This window comes from Delphinus delphis, chromosome X, assembly GCF_949987515.2.
Source record: "Delphinus delphis chromosome X, mDelDel1.2, whole genome shotgun sequence".
Lineage (NCBI taxonomy): Eukaryota > Metazoa > Chordata > Mammalia > Artiodactyla > Delphinidae > Delphinus > Delphinus delphis.
Genome location: NC_082704.1, coordinates 50,032,209 through 50,045,982, shown reverse-complemented (window position 1 = coordinate 50,045,982; position 13,774 = coordinate 50,032,209). Strand labels below are relative to the sequence as shown.

General features: G+C 34.4%; 1 protein-coding gene across 6 annotated transcripts in view; it reads left to right on the top strand.

Annotated features, from left to right (window-relative positions):
- The window catches only part of PCDH11X (protocadherin 11 X-linked), a 682,375-nt gene that overhangs the window by 234,444 nt on the left and 434,157 nt on the right, over positions 1-13,774 (top strand). The gene's annotated exons all lie outside the window — the stretch shown is intronic.

Genomic DNA, 13,774 nt, shown 5'->3' with positions numbered 1-13,774 from the left:
TTTCAAATTTAAGATCTGGTTTCTTAATATTATCTATGTCTTACTAGAAGAATATATATTATATGTAATATACACATTTATATAATACTAGGAAAAGGAAAACAAAATTTTGCAGATAGGTAATTTATCAAATAAAAGTGTTGCACATATTGGCAAGATTCTTCTTTGTATTTTTGTTTGCAAACTATTTCACATATTTATACTGTGTTCCTATTTCTTAAAAAAACTCCCTTAAATAACCATCTAGTCTGAGCCACATTTTAATGTATTCCTACTAGATCATTAGACAAATTGCCATTAGTTTATATCCTTTAAGAAACTACTATTGTTAACTCAGTTTTAATATTATTATAGAAAAAATTAGGCATTTAAGTTTTCCTTGGGATACTTAGCTTTTATATTGTATAACATTAATTATGATTAGTATTTCTAGTTCTTTGTGATCAGAATATGTATTTTTATGTTGATGAAACTTTTATTACATCATCACTGCTTGATATAGTCAATATTCACTTTTTTTGTAAATCAGCTATAAATTTTTTTGATTTTTATTTTATTTAATTTTTTATACACCACTTTCTTATAAGTAATCGATTTTATACATATTAGTGTATATATGTCAATACCAATCTCCCAATTCATCCCACCACCACCCTCCTGCACACTTTCCTCCCTTGGTGTCCATACATTTGTTCTCTACATCTGTGTCTCTATTTCTGCCTCGCAAATCAGTCCCTCTGTACCATTTTTCTAGATTGCACAAATATGCATTAATATACGATAATTGTTTTTCTATTTCTGATTTACTTTACTATGTATGACAGTCTCTAAGTCCATCCACCTCTCTAAAAATGACCCAATTTCGTTCCTTTATAAGGCTGAGTAATATTCCATTGTACATATGTACCACATCTTCTTTATCCATTTGTCTGTCGATGGCATTTAGGTTGCTTCCATGACCTGGCTATTGTAAATAGTGCTACAATGAACATTGGGGTGCATGTGTCTTTCTGAATTATGGTTTTCTCTGGGTATATGCACAGTAGAGGGATTGCTGGGTCATATGGTAATTCTATTTTTAGTTTTTTAAGGAACTTCCATAGTGTTCTCCATAGTGGATGTATCACTTTACATTCCCACCAACAGTGCAAGAGAGTTCCCTTTTCTCCACACCTTCTCCAGCATTTGCTGTTTGTAGATTTTCTGATGATACCAATTCTAACCGGTGTGAGGTGATACCTCATTGTAGCTTTGATTTGCTTCTCTAATAACTAGTGATGTTGAGCACCTACTCATGTGCCTCTTGGCCATCTGTATGTCTTCTTTGGAGAGATGTCTATATAGGTCTTCTACCGATTTTTGGATTGGGTTATTTTTTTTTATATTGAGCTGCATGAGCTGTTTATATATTTTGGAGATTAATGCTTTGTCCGTTGATTCATTTGCAAATACTTTCTCCCATTCCGAGGGTTATCTTTCCGTCTTTTTTATGGTTGCCTTTGCTGTGCAAAAGCTTCTAAGTTTCATTACGTCCCATTTGTTTATTTCGGTTTTTTTTTTTCCATTTCTCTAGGAGGTGAGTCAAAAAAGATTTTGTTGTGATTTATGTCAAAGAGTGTTCTTCCTAAGTTTTACTCTAAGAGTTTTATATTGTCCATTCTTACCTTTAGGTCTTTAATCCATTTTGAGCTTATTTTTGTGTGTGCTGTCAGGGAGTGTTCTAATTTCATCCTTTTTCATGTAGCTGTCCAGTTTTCCCAGCACGACTTATTGAAAAGACTGTCTTTTCTCCAGTGCATATCCTTGCCTCCTTTGTCATAGATTAGTTGACCATAGATGCGTAGGTTTATCTCTGGGCTTTCTATCCTTTTCCATTGATCTATATTTTAGTTTTTCTGCCAGAACCATATTGTCTTGATTACTGTAGATTTTGTAGTATAGTCTGAAGTCAGGCAGTCTGATGCCTCCAGCTCTGCTTTTTTCCTTCAGAATTGCTTTGGCTATTCGAGATCTGTTTTGTCTCCATACAAATTTTAAGATTTTTGTGTTCTAGTTCTGTAAAAAACTCATTGGTAATTTGATAGGGATTGCATTGAATCTGTAGATTGCTTTGGGTAGTATAGTCATTTTCACAATATTGATTCTTCCAATCAAAGAACATGGTATATCTCTCCATCTGTTTGTATCATCTTTAATTTCATTCATCAGTGTCTTATAGTTTTCTGCATACAGGTCTTTTGTCTCTCTAGGTAGGTTTATTCCTAGGTATTTTATTTTTTTTGTTGCAATGGTAAATGGGAGTGTTTCCTTAATTTCTCTTTCAGATTTTTCATCATTAGTGTATAGGAATTGAAGAGATTTGTGTGCATTAATTTTGTATCCTGCAACTTTACCAAATTCATTGATTAGCTCTAGTAGTTTTCTGGTGGCAACTTTAGGATTATCTATGTATATTATCATGTCACCTGCAAAAAGTGAGTTTTACTTCTTGTTTTCCAATTTGTATTCTTTTATTTCTTTTTCTTCTCTGATTGCCATGGCTAGGACTTCCAAAACTATGTTGAATAATAGTGGTGAGAATGGACATCTTTGTCTTGTTCCTAATCTTAGAGGAAATGCTTTCAGTTTTTCACCATTGAGAATGATGTTTGCTGTGGGTTTGTCATATATGGCCTTTATTATGTTGAGGTAGTTCCTTCTATGCCCACTTTCTTGAGAGTTTTTTATTATAAATGGGTGTTGAATTTTGTCAAAAGCTTTTTCTGCATCTATTGAGATGATCATATGCTTTTTATTCTTCAATTTGCTAATATGGTGTATCACATTGATTGATTTGCATATATTGAAGAATCCTTGCATTCCTGGGATAAATCCCACTTGATCATGGTGTATGATCCTTTTTTTTTTTTTTTTTTTTTTTTTTCCGGAACGCATGCCTCCCACTGCTGTGGCCTCTCCCATTGCAGAGCACAGGCTCCGGATGCGCAGGCTCAGTGGCCATGGCTCATGGGCCTAACCGCTCCACGGCACCTGGGATCTTCCCAGACCAGGGCACGAACCTGTGTACCCTGCATCGGAAGGCGGACTCTCAACTACTGGGCCACCAGGGTAGCCCCTGTGTATGATCCTTTTAATGTGTTTTTGGATTCTGTTTGCTAGTATTTTGTTAAGGATTTTTGCATCAATATTCATCAGTGATATTGGTCTGTAATTTTCTTTTTTTTTAGTATCTTTGCTTTTGGTGTCAGGGTGATGGTGGCCTCGTAGAATGAGCTTGGGAGTGTTCCTTCTTCTTCAATGTTTTTGAAGATTTTGAGAAGATTGGGTGTTAGCTCTTCTCTAAATGTTTGATAAAATTCAACTGTGAAGCCATCTGGTCCTACACTTTTGTTTGTTGGAAGATTTTTAATCACAGTTTCAATTTCATTACTAGTGATTGGTTTGTTCATATTTTCCATTTCTTCCTGGCTTGGTCTTGGAAGGTTATACTAAGAATTTGTCCATTTTTCTAAGAATTTGTCCATATTTCTAAGAATTTGTCTGTTTCTTCCAGGTTGTCCGTTTTACTGGCATAGCATTGCTTGTAGTAGTCTCTTATGATGCTTTGTATTTCTGTGGTGTCTGCTGTAACCTCTCCTTTTTCATTTCTAATTTTATTCATTTGAGTCCTCTTCCTCTTTTTCTTGATAAGTCTGGATAAAGATTTATCAACTTTGTTTATCTTCTCAAAGAACTGGCTTTTAGTTTTATTGATCTTTGGTATTGTTTTCTTTGTTTTTATTTCATTTATTTCTGCTCTCATCTTTATGATTTCTTTCCTTCTACTAACTTTGGGCTTTGTTTGTTCTTCTTTCTCTAGTTCCTTTAGGTGTAAGGTTAGATTGTTTGAGATTTTTCTTGTTTCTTGAGGTAGGATTGTATTGTTATAAACATCCCTCTTAGAACTGATTTTGCTGCATCCCATAGGTTTTGGATCATCGTGTTTTCATTGTCATTTGTCTCTAGGTATTTTTTTATTTCTTCTTTGATTTCTTCAGTGATCTCTTGGCTATTTAGTAATGCATTGTTTAGCCTCCATGTGTTTTTTACTTCTTTTTCCCTGTAATTGATTTCTAATCCCATAGTATTGTGGTCGGAAAAGATGCTTGATATGTTTTCAATTTTCTTAAATTTACCGAGGCTTGATTTGTGACCCAAGTTTTTATCTATCCTGGATAATGCACTTGAGAAGAAAATGGAATCTGCCTTTTTTGAATGGAATGTCCTATAAATTTCAATTAAATCTATATGACCTATTGTGTCATTTAAAGCATGTGTTTCCTTATTAATTTTCACTCTGGATGTTGTGTACATTGGTGTGAGGTGTTAAAGTTCCCCCACTATTATACTGTTACTATCAATTTCCTCTTTTATAGGTGTTTACATTTGCCTTATGTATTGAGGTGTTCCTATGTTGGGTGCATATATATTTATAATTGTTATATCTTCTTCTTGGATTGATCCCTTGATCATTATGTAGTGTCCTTCTTTGTCTCTTGTAATAGTCTTTATTTTAAAGTCGATTTTGTCTGATACAAGAATTGCTACTCCAGCTTTCTTTTGATTTCCATTTGCATGGAATATCTTTCTCCATCCTCTCACTTTCTGTCTGTATGTGTCCTTGTTCTGATGTGGGTCTCTTGTAGACAGCATATATATGGGTCTTGTTTTTTATCCATTCAGCGATCCTGTGTCTTTTGGGTGGAGCATTTAATCCATTCACATTTAAGATCATAATCGATATATATATTTTCCTATGACCATTTTCTTAATTGTTATGGGTTTGTTTGTAGGTCCTTTTCTTCTCTTGTGTTTACTACTTAGTGAAGTTCCTTTAGCATTTGTTGTAAAACTGGTTTGGGGATGCTGCATTTTCTTAGCTTTTGCTTGTCTGTAAAGGTTTTAATTTCTCCATCAAATCTGAATGAGATCCTTGCCAAGTAGAGTAATCTTGGTTGTAGTTTCTTCCCTTTCATCATTTAAAATATATCGTGCCACTCCCTTCTGGCTTGTAGAGTTTCTGCTGAGAAATCAGCTGTTACCCTTAAGGGAGTTCCCTCATGTGTTATTTGTCATTTTTCCCTGTTGCTTTTAATAATTTTTCTTTGCCTTTAATTTTTGTCAATTTGATTACTATGTGTCTTGGCATGTTTCACCTTGGTTCTATCTTGCTTGGGGCTCTCTGCACTTCCCGGACTTGGGTGGCTGTTTCCTTTCCCATGTTAGGGAAGTTTTTGACTATAATCTCTTCAAATATTTTCTCGGGTCCTTTCTGTCTCTCTTCTCCTTCTGGGACCGTATAATGTGAATGTTGGTGTGTTTAATGTTGTCCCAGAGGTCTCTTAAGGCTGTCTTCAATTGTTTTCATTCTTTTTTCTTTATTCTGTTCTGCAGCAGTGAATTCCACCATTCTGTCTTCCAGGTCACTTATCTGTTCTTCTGCCTCAGTTATTCTGCTATTGATTCTTTCTAGTGTAGTTTTCATTTCAGTTATTGTATTGTTCATCTCTGTTTGTTTGTTCTTTAATTCTTCTAGGTCTTTGTTAAACATTTCTTGCATCTTCTCAATCTTTGCCTCCATTCTTTTTCTGAGGTCCTGGATCATCTTCACTATCATTATTCTGAATTCTTTTTCTGGAAGGTTGCCTATCTCCACTTCATTTGGTTGTTTTTCTGGGGTTTTATCTTGTTCCTTCATCTGGTACATAGTCCTCTGTCTTTTCATTTTGTCTGTCTTTCTGTGAATGTGCTTTTTGTTCCACAGGCTGCAGAATTGTAGTTTTTCTTGCTTTTGCTCTCTGCCCTCTGGTGGATGAGGCTATCTTAGAGGCTTGTGCAAGCTTCCTGATGGGAAGGACTGGTGGTGGGTAAAGCTGGGTGTTGCTCTGTTGGGCAGAGCTCAGTAAAACTTTAATCTGCTTTTCTGCTGATGGGTGGGGCTGGGCTCCTTCCCTGTTGCTTGTTTGGTTTGAGATGACCCAGCACTGGACCCCGCCTGGCTCTTTGGTAAGACTAATGATGGACTCTGGGAGAGCTCACACCAAGGAGTACTTCCCAGAACTTCTGCTGCCAGTGTCCTTGTCTTTGCAGTGAGTCACAGCCACCTCCCACTTCTGCAGGTGACCCTCCAACACTAGCAGGTAGGTCTTGGGGTCCCTGTTCCTTCCTCTGGGTCCTCATGCACATGCTACTTTGTGTGTGCCCTCCAGGGTGGAGTCTCTGTTTCCCTCAGTCCTGTTGATGTCCTGCACTCAAATTCCACTAGCCTTCAAAGTCTGATTCTCTGGGAATTCCTCCGCCCACTGCCAGACACCCAGGTTGGGAAGCCTGACGTGGGGCTCAGAACCTTCACTCCCATGGGTGGACTTCTGTGGTATAATTGTTCTCTAGTTTGTGAGTCACCCACCCAGCGGTTATGAGATTTGATTTTATTGTGATTGTGCCCTTCTGATCATCTCTTTTTTGGTGTGTTCCAGTGTCTTCCTGTCGATGATTGTTCAGCAGTTAGTTGTAGTCAATATTCTCTTTGTGGTACAGTAGCTAGAATGACCTAGAAAAATGACGTTAACTCATTTAGTGCACAGATGCCATGTTACAGCTTCTAGAATATAATTATCTGTGGAAACATATAGAAGAAACACAGACAGCTGCTTATTTGGACTGAATGTTGGAATGATTTCTCCTACCCTAATGTGAATAAATAGAGTTCCTTGCTTTAAAAAAAAGTTCATTAAGACTATAACAATTTCTACTTGATTTACCTGTAAATATCTAGGAACAAAGAGAATTCCTGGTATGTGATAGGTATTATAAAGATTTGTTGAACAAATGAATGAATGTATTGTTTCCATGGAGATCTGGGGAAATAAATTATTGCCTCAGAAGTATCATATGTTTCATATATCAACCTAAAAGTAGTTTTCAAGCTGGAGAAATTGAAGTCATTTTCCGATTTTTAGAGATAAAACAATCATAATGTAGTGTTCATGTGCCAAATATTTTCTATGCTTTTATGAACTTCCCAGTGAAAATTTCAGTTATGAGCGCAAAATACATTACCACTTAGCAGAATGTCCTCGTACTATTGAAAACAATACATGTATGAATCACAGTATATACTTGAATTGATCTAACTGGATCATTGTCAGGACAAGATCATTTTCTAATGTGTTATATCACATTATTTGAAAAGTGAATCGTTTTATTTTATTATGTTACGTTGTGATTAATATTTATTGAGTTTAAAAATATGTACAGTGTTCAGTTCCCCTTTCAAAGTCTTAAGGTCAGACTAAATATTTTATGAATTTGAATATTAAATCAAGAGACAGGAAAAATAAATAAAGGTTAAGGAGGATTTACTTACATGAGACACAGCAAGAGTTAGAAACTTCCTCTACAGTCTGATGAGAAAATAACATACTGTGACATGGAATATTTTTTATTTCTTTAATTTCCAAGTTTATTCAAAGTTTGCTCTAGTCTAAAGCATTAATAGGAAAAATAAACTAATTTTGGATTAAGAAGAATTCATATCTTTTTCAATTAGTAATTTAAAAATTGACATTTCTTAACACTTAAAAATTTCATCAAGTAAGTGCATATTTAGAAGCAAAACAACACAAATTCAATACTCCTGATTTTGGCTTTTTGAGGTTTTCTTGAAAAGCCCTTTGCTTTATTTCAATGTCTTGTAAAATAATTCCCCAATTAATGACATTGTACACTGATTTACATATGAAGAAAATATAATCATATCAAGTAGATATTTTCCTTTAAAATCATGGTAATTAGCTTACAACATTGTCTAATGTCATTATGCGGACTAGTTATAACTTTCTCTACAAATTGTGAATGATTGTTTATATATATTTTGCTACTATCAAGTCCAAAAGCTTTCTTCACATTAATCTTAATAAAATTCAAATACTTTTAGAGACTTATTTTGAAACTTTTCACAGATACCTGGTATTGTAGGAAGCTGTGAAGTTTCTTGCTACTTATTTTGATAAATGTATTTTTATTAAAAGCCACACACCTTAGGATATAAGGACAATATATATGGTCTGTACTTACAGATGGACAGACTGCTTCAGAGGGGAACAGAATACACATTCTGGAAATGGATCACACTTTCTTCATAATAGAACTGATTGCTATGATAGTATGTTTCAGAAAAATAGCCCTCAAAAAAAGAAACAAATGTTCTCTCAGAAGAAGGGATGTTTTAGATATTACAAAGTAACAAATATTTGGAAATAAAAATAAGATCCCTGAGAGTGTTTCCATACTATTAAAAGATGGTAGCCTGCTTGGATTTTGGTTCCACATTTTACTATGAACTAATAAGACAGTATAGTTAATGTATTTTCTAATGTAATTTTGCTATTGGTCTTCTCTGAGACCAGAATTTATTATTATCCTGTATCTGTCCCTAGCTTCAATGTAGCTTAACTAAAAGAGAGATTAGCATCATTCATAGTCTCATCACATCCAGTTTGTCACAATGATAGCTTAATTAAGTGCATTATTTCCATTCAATGAATATCTTATCCAAGAATGAATAATTTCTTCAAATATAATAACAGTGCTTTTTACTATATGGGCCATGATGGTTTTGTGTAGTAAACAGTCCTGTGTGAAAGGCTTATTTTTTTTTTGCAAGTAAGTCACTACATTTTATTAATATTCTGCTTTATTATTCCAATAAGAGTGCTAGAATGTGTCCCTCAAGTGTTTGTGCAAGAGTAGTGTTTATGTTTCAGTGTAAATATTATTTTGAACACTGACAAAGGAAATTATCATATGTCTCTTGGAGAGAACAGTAAACAAGTTGTACCTACCCCATAACTCAGACTTTAGTTCCATGATTATAATGTATATATGTGTGAGTGTGTGTATGTGTATGTGTGTGTCTGTGTGTGTAGTGGAATACATGAAGTCAATTGGCGGACTTGTCTTTTGAGTACAGTAATTGGAATGAAAATTATAATCTTGGTGAAGAAAGTCTGAACTTGCAATCTTTAGTAATGAGAAAGAAATAATGGAGCCAAGAACACACATACTGTAATTTGAAGATGACATAAGTAAAAAATGTCATTAGCTCTAAACAAAAATATTTGGGAGTGGTGATAGGCTGCTCACTTGTAATTATTCAGTCAATAATTGGTTTTCATTTACAGATTACAAGCACATGGCAAAGAAGTCTTCTTATATGTTCAAATTAAGACACTGGAATGCTAATTAGTCCCACATTAGCTCTTAAAGCACTGTTCATTAGCAAAGCAAAGAAATAAAAGTCAAACATCTTGTTGTGGATATTGTAGGTGACAAGTGAGCAAAGATTTGAAAGAATGAGGGAGTAAACCATGTGACTGTCTGGGGTAAGCTGATTCCCTGCAGAAGGAACAAAATTACAAAGGCAACCACTGTATGCCTGATGTAGCCAGCAAGATGATCAGCATCTCTGGAGTCGACGTAGCTAGAGGAAGAAGAGTAGGAGTCGGGCAGGAGACACAGCACAAGTCAGTAAATTATGCGTGTTTTTGGACAGCCCGAGAGCTAAGAATGGTTTTTACATTTTCAAATGGTGAGAAAAATATCCCAAGAAAAATAATATTACTTCCCACATAAAAATCTTAGGAAATTCAAATTTCAGTTTCATAAATAAAGTTTTATTGGCACATAGTCATGCTCATTATTTTATGTGCTGCCTGTGGCTGCTTTCGTCCCACAGGAGTGGAAGTGAGCAGTGGCAAAACGTACCTTAGCCCCTGCCAAGCCTGAAATATTTACTATCTGTCCCTTTACAGAAACTGTTTGCTACCGAAACCCCTGTTGTAGAGCCTTGCAGGCCATTTTAAAGACCTTAACTTTTAATCAGAGTGGTTTTTGAGCAGAGGAATGATATCAGCTTATTTCCTTTTAAAAACAGGATCCCTTTGTCTGCTACCTGCTGTATTAATAAATTGGTGGGGAGACTGGGGTGAGTGGCTTCTATTTTCTTTCTTCTTAAAAATGTTTATCTTCATAAAAGGAAAACAAATCTTCTAATATGTCTGCCTTTTCCCTCTGCTCGTTATTTTTCTTATACCATAAGCAAATATATACATAGACACCTATGTATACACACATATGTGTACCCATATTGGTATATGTTTATGTATATGAAGTGTAATTATAAAATAAAGAGTTGATTTTTGTTAAACTGTAAAATGAAGGGAACATATTCTTTTTTTGTCCCTTAAAAAAGTCACCTTGGAGAGCTTGAAATTCAAGTTGAAGAATGTCTGCAGTAGCAAAGATCAACTTCAAGTTACTTTAATGGCTGTAAATATGTGGTCCTTAGTTCCAGCAGGCAATGAAGCATACAAGCATCTCATACCATGTTTCCCTATATGCTTGGGTATATGAAGTCCTTTTTTTGGTAACAGATGTATTGAGATATAAATCACATACCATACAATTTACAGATTTAGTGTACAGCTCAATGATTTTATTATATTCACAGAGTTGTGCAATCATCGTCACAATTAACTTTAGAATATGTTATTCACTCTAAAAAGAAGCACAATACCTGTTAGCAATCACCCCTGCCTGCCCCCCTCACCCAGCTGCAGACCACCACTAATCTATAGATTTTCCTGTTCTGAACATTTCATATAAATGGAATCATACAATAGATGGTCTTTTTTCTCTAGCTTATTTCACTTAGAGTAATGTTTTGTGAAAGCTTTTAAGTGGCATGCCCCGTTATAAAAACTGGCATACCCTCCCTCAGTTTTACTCTAGCAACAGAATTTATTTTCAGGACTTCCCTGGTGGTGCAGTGGTTAAGAATCCGTCTGCCAATGCAGGGGACACGGGTTCGAGCCCTGGTCCGGGAAGATCCCACATGCCGCAGAGCAACTAAGCCTGTGCGCAAGAACTACTGAGCCTGCGCTCTAGAACCTGCGAGACACAACTACTGAGCCCATGTACCACAACTACTGAGCCCGCGTGCCACAACTACTGAAGCCCACGTGCCTAGATCCTGTATTCTGCAACAAGAGAAGCCACCACAATGAGAAGCCCGCACACTGCATTGAAGAGTAGCCTCTGCTCACTGCAACTAGAGAAAGCCCACGTGCAACAGCGAAGACCCAATGCAGCCAAAAATAAATAAATAAATTTATTAAAAAGAGAAAAATAATTATTTCCATAAATTATTGCAGCATAGGCACTTGGGAGGAAATATCCTTTAATATGTGCATTGGAAATACAATAGCAAATGTGGTATATAGCATACTCTCTGAATATTGAAATAGCTTAGCATGTCAAAGCACATTGTAATTGTTAGTTCTTATCATAGTCTTGGCTTAAAGAAGTGTCTAATGTATTAGAACCCTGAAATTAAAGGAACAGAATGTAATTATAATATGTAATGGGCGATCATTTGTAGTATTATACTCAGATCCAAATATTTAATGTTAATCTATCTAATTAGTTTCTCTAATCATATGCATAATGTATTGAACAGCATTTATATACAAAAATAATTATGCCAGATTCCAATTTTCTAACACATTGAGGATCGTGTGCAATAAGAAATCTTAAGGTGAGGACTATCATCAACTTTATTTTTTTCATCAACAATCTCCCTAAGCTTTTCACACATGCACAGCACATTTGAATTTTATTGGACAAAGGAGAACGTTCAATCTGCATGCAAATTTTTTGACTAATTGTTAATAACAGTAGCAGGGTATATGTCCTTGAAAATGCATTTACATAGAGACTATTTTCACCTCTCCTCTTCAGTAATGTAGATGCAGCGAGTGAACATTTTGTTTTTTCATGAAAATTCAGCTCAATATTTTTTCCATTTTTAAGTTCCTGACATTAAGATTATCTACAGATAGTATCTGGTACTTTCTGAAAACAAAAAGTCAATTTTACTTAAAAAGTTTTAATCACAATGACAGCTGTAGGCACATGTACCATACTCAAATAAAACCTGTAGTTGTTCTCTATTAACTATTTATCCATAAGACAAGAATAAGAAACCTTTATCAGAAAGCTAGTTAATCTATGCACTGTGGCTGTAAAAGCCATTTCACAAACTTATTGATAATGTTAATAGTTAATAATTAAACACAATGTACACACTAGCGTTTATGTGGCATAATTCATCAGGGAATGTGATATATGCCTTCATCATTAAAATGCTATCTAGGGTCTACGATCTATCAACAGAGGGGACAATTTATCTATATAATTCCCAGTTATTCATACTGTTTTTCACCTACTGCATTTATAGAATCACTTTTAAGAGAGGATTAAAATTATCTACTATCAATGCCCCTTTACTCCTTTCATGTTTTCTTTGACCTCAGAGAGAAAATGGGAAAGGAAGTAATAATCAGGATTAATACATATTGAAAAAAGAATAACTTTTAAAGTACAGATGTAAATACATACTATTTTCAGCATTTTAAAATGTCTTCAAAAACAGAATTTTGAAATGGACAATATAAATATATGTATATATGGAAATAACTATATATGTGTGCACATTTATGTGTGTATATATATGTATATATTTATCATACATATGAATATAATAAACAGGAAGAGATTTATGAGGTCAATGATTATTCCAAAAGATGTTTTATCATATTAGTTGTCAATATCTAAATAGATTTTCATTTTGATCTCTGTTCAAACACAACTTTAACTTTTTTCACTTTTTTTTGCTATACTGTATTATATGGTTAGAGTATGGTTACCTTTAAGTGAAGTTATTTCTAAGAGACTTTACCAGCCGTAGATTTTATTAAAGAGGGACCCACTAAATGAGATACGTTTTCAGAGCTCTTGTATAATTAACCCAAGAACAGTAAATGAAATAAAACAGTACATAAAAATAAAAATAATGACAGTGCTTTTACATCACTTTTTCTTAATCTTGAAGTGAAGGTCCTTTTATAATTTTTTTCTTGTGTAAAAAACACCCACTCATGAAAAATCAAAAGTCTTGAGAAATAAAAAAACTTACATTAAATTTATAGACCAAATGGCCCTTCTTTCCCCAAATTATTTTTCCTGTGAATTTATACTCCCCTCAACTTCCCTATGAGCAAGGTTTATAAAAACCATCAGCTCTGTGCTGTAATGTCTGGTTGTCCCAAAAATGTTTATCTAGTATTAGTACATACTTAGCTTGTAATTCATCTCTCTCAGCATTCAATCTAAGAGGTACCTGAAATGAAGTACATAAAATGAAGTTATGCTAGTAAATACGTATTTTTCTTTTATAATTATAGAGAAAGATGGATGAGTATGTAAATAAAGCTATAAGAATGGCCTATGTAGCTAATGTACATTTATATTAATTATTACTCTATCATTCATTTTACTTGGGAATGGGGCATCATCATTCTGTTTCATTTGTGTCTGGAAACAATGCCACCATCTACAGATTATTCTTATAGTTATTACTAAAGGAGGGGAAACAGGTGGAGAGTAGAAAACTACGCTGGCTTGATTTAGTTTAGTCCGTTTTTCTTAACATTCTTCTCACATTAGTGAATTAAATTGAAATTTGATATGAATGGCATGCAGGATTTTATTGGTAATCAGTAATATTGAATGTTACATAGATTTTTAAATTTGAAATTCTATTTTTCATTGTTTATGCCATTTACCAAATTGTTAACATTACAAATTAGTATGCCATGTTAGTATGGGGCCACAC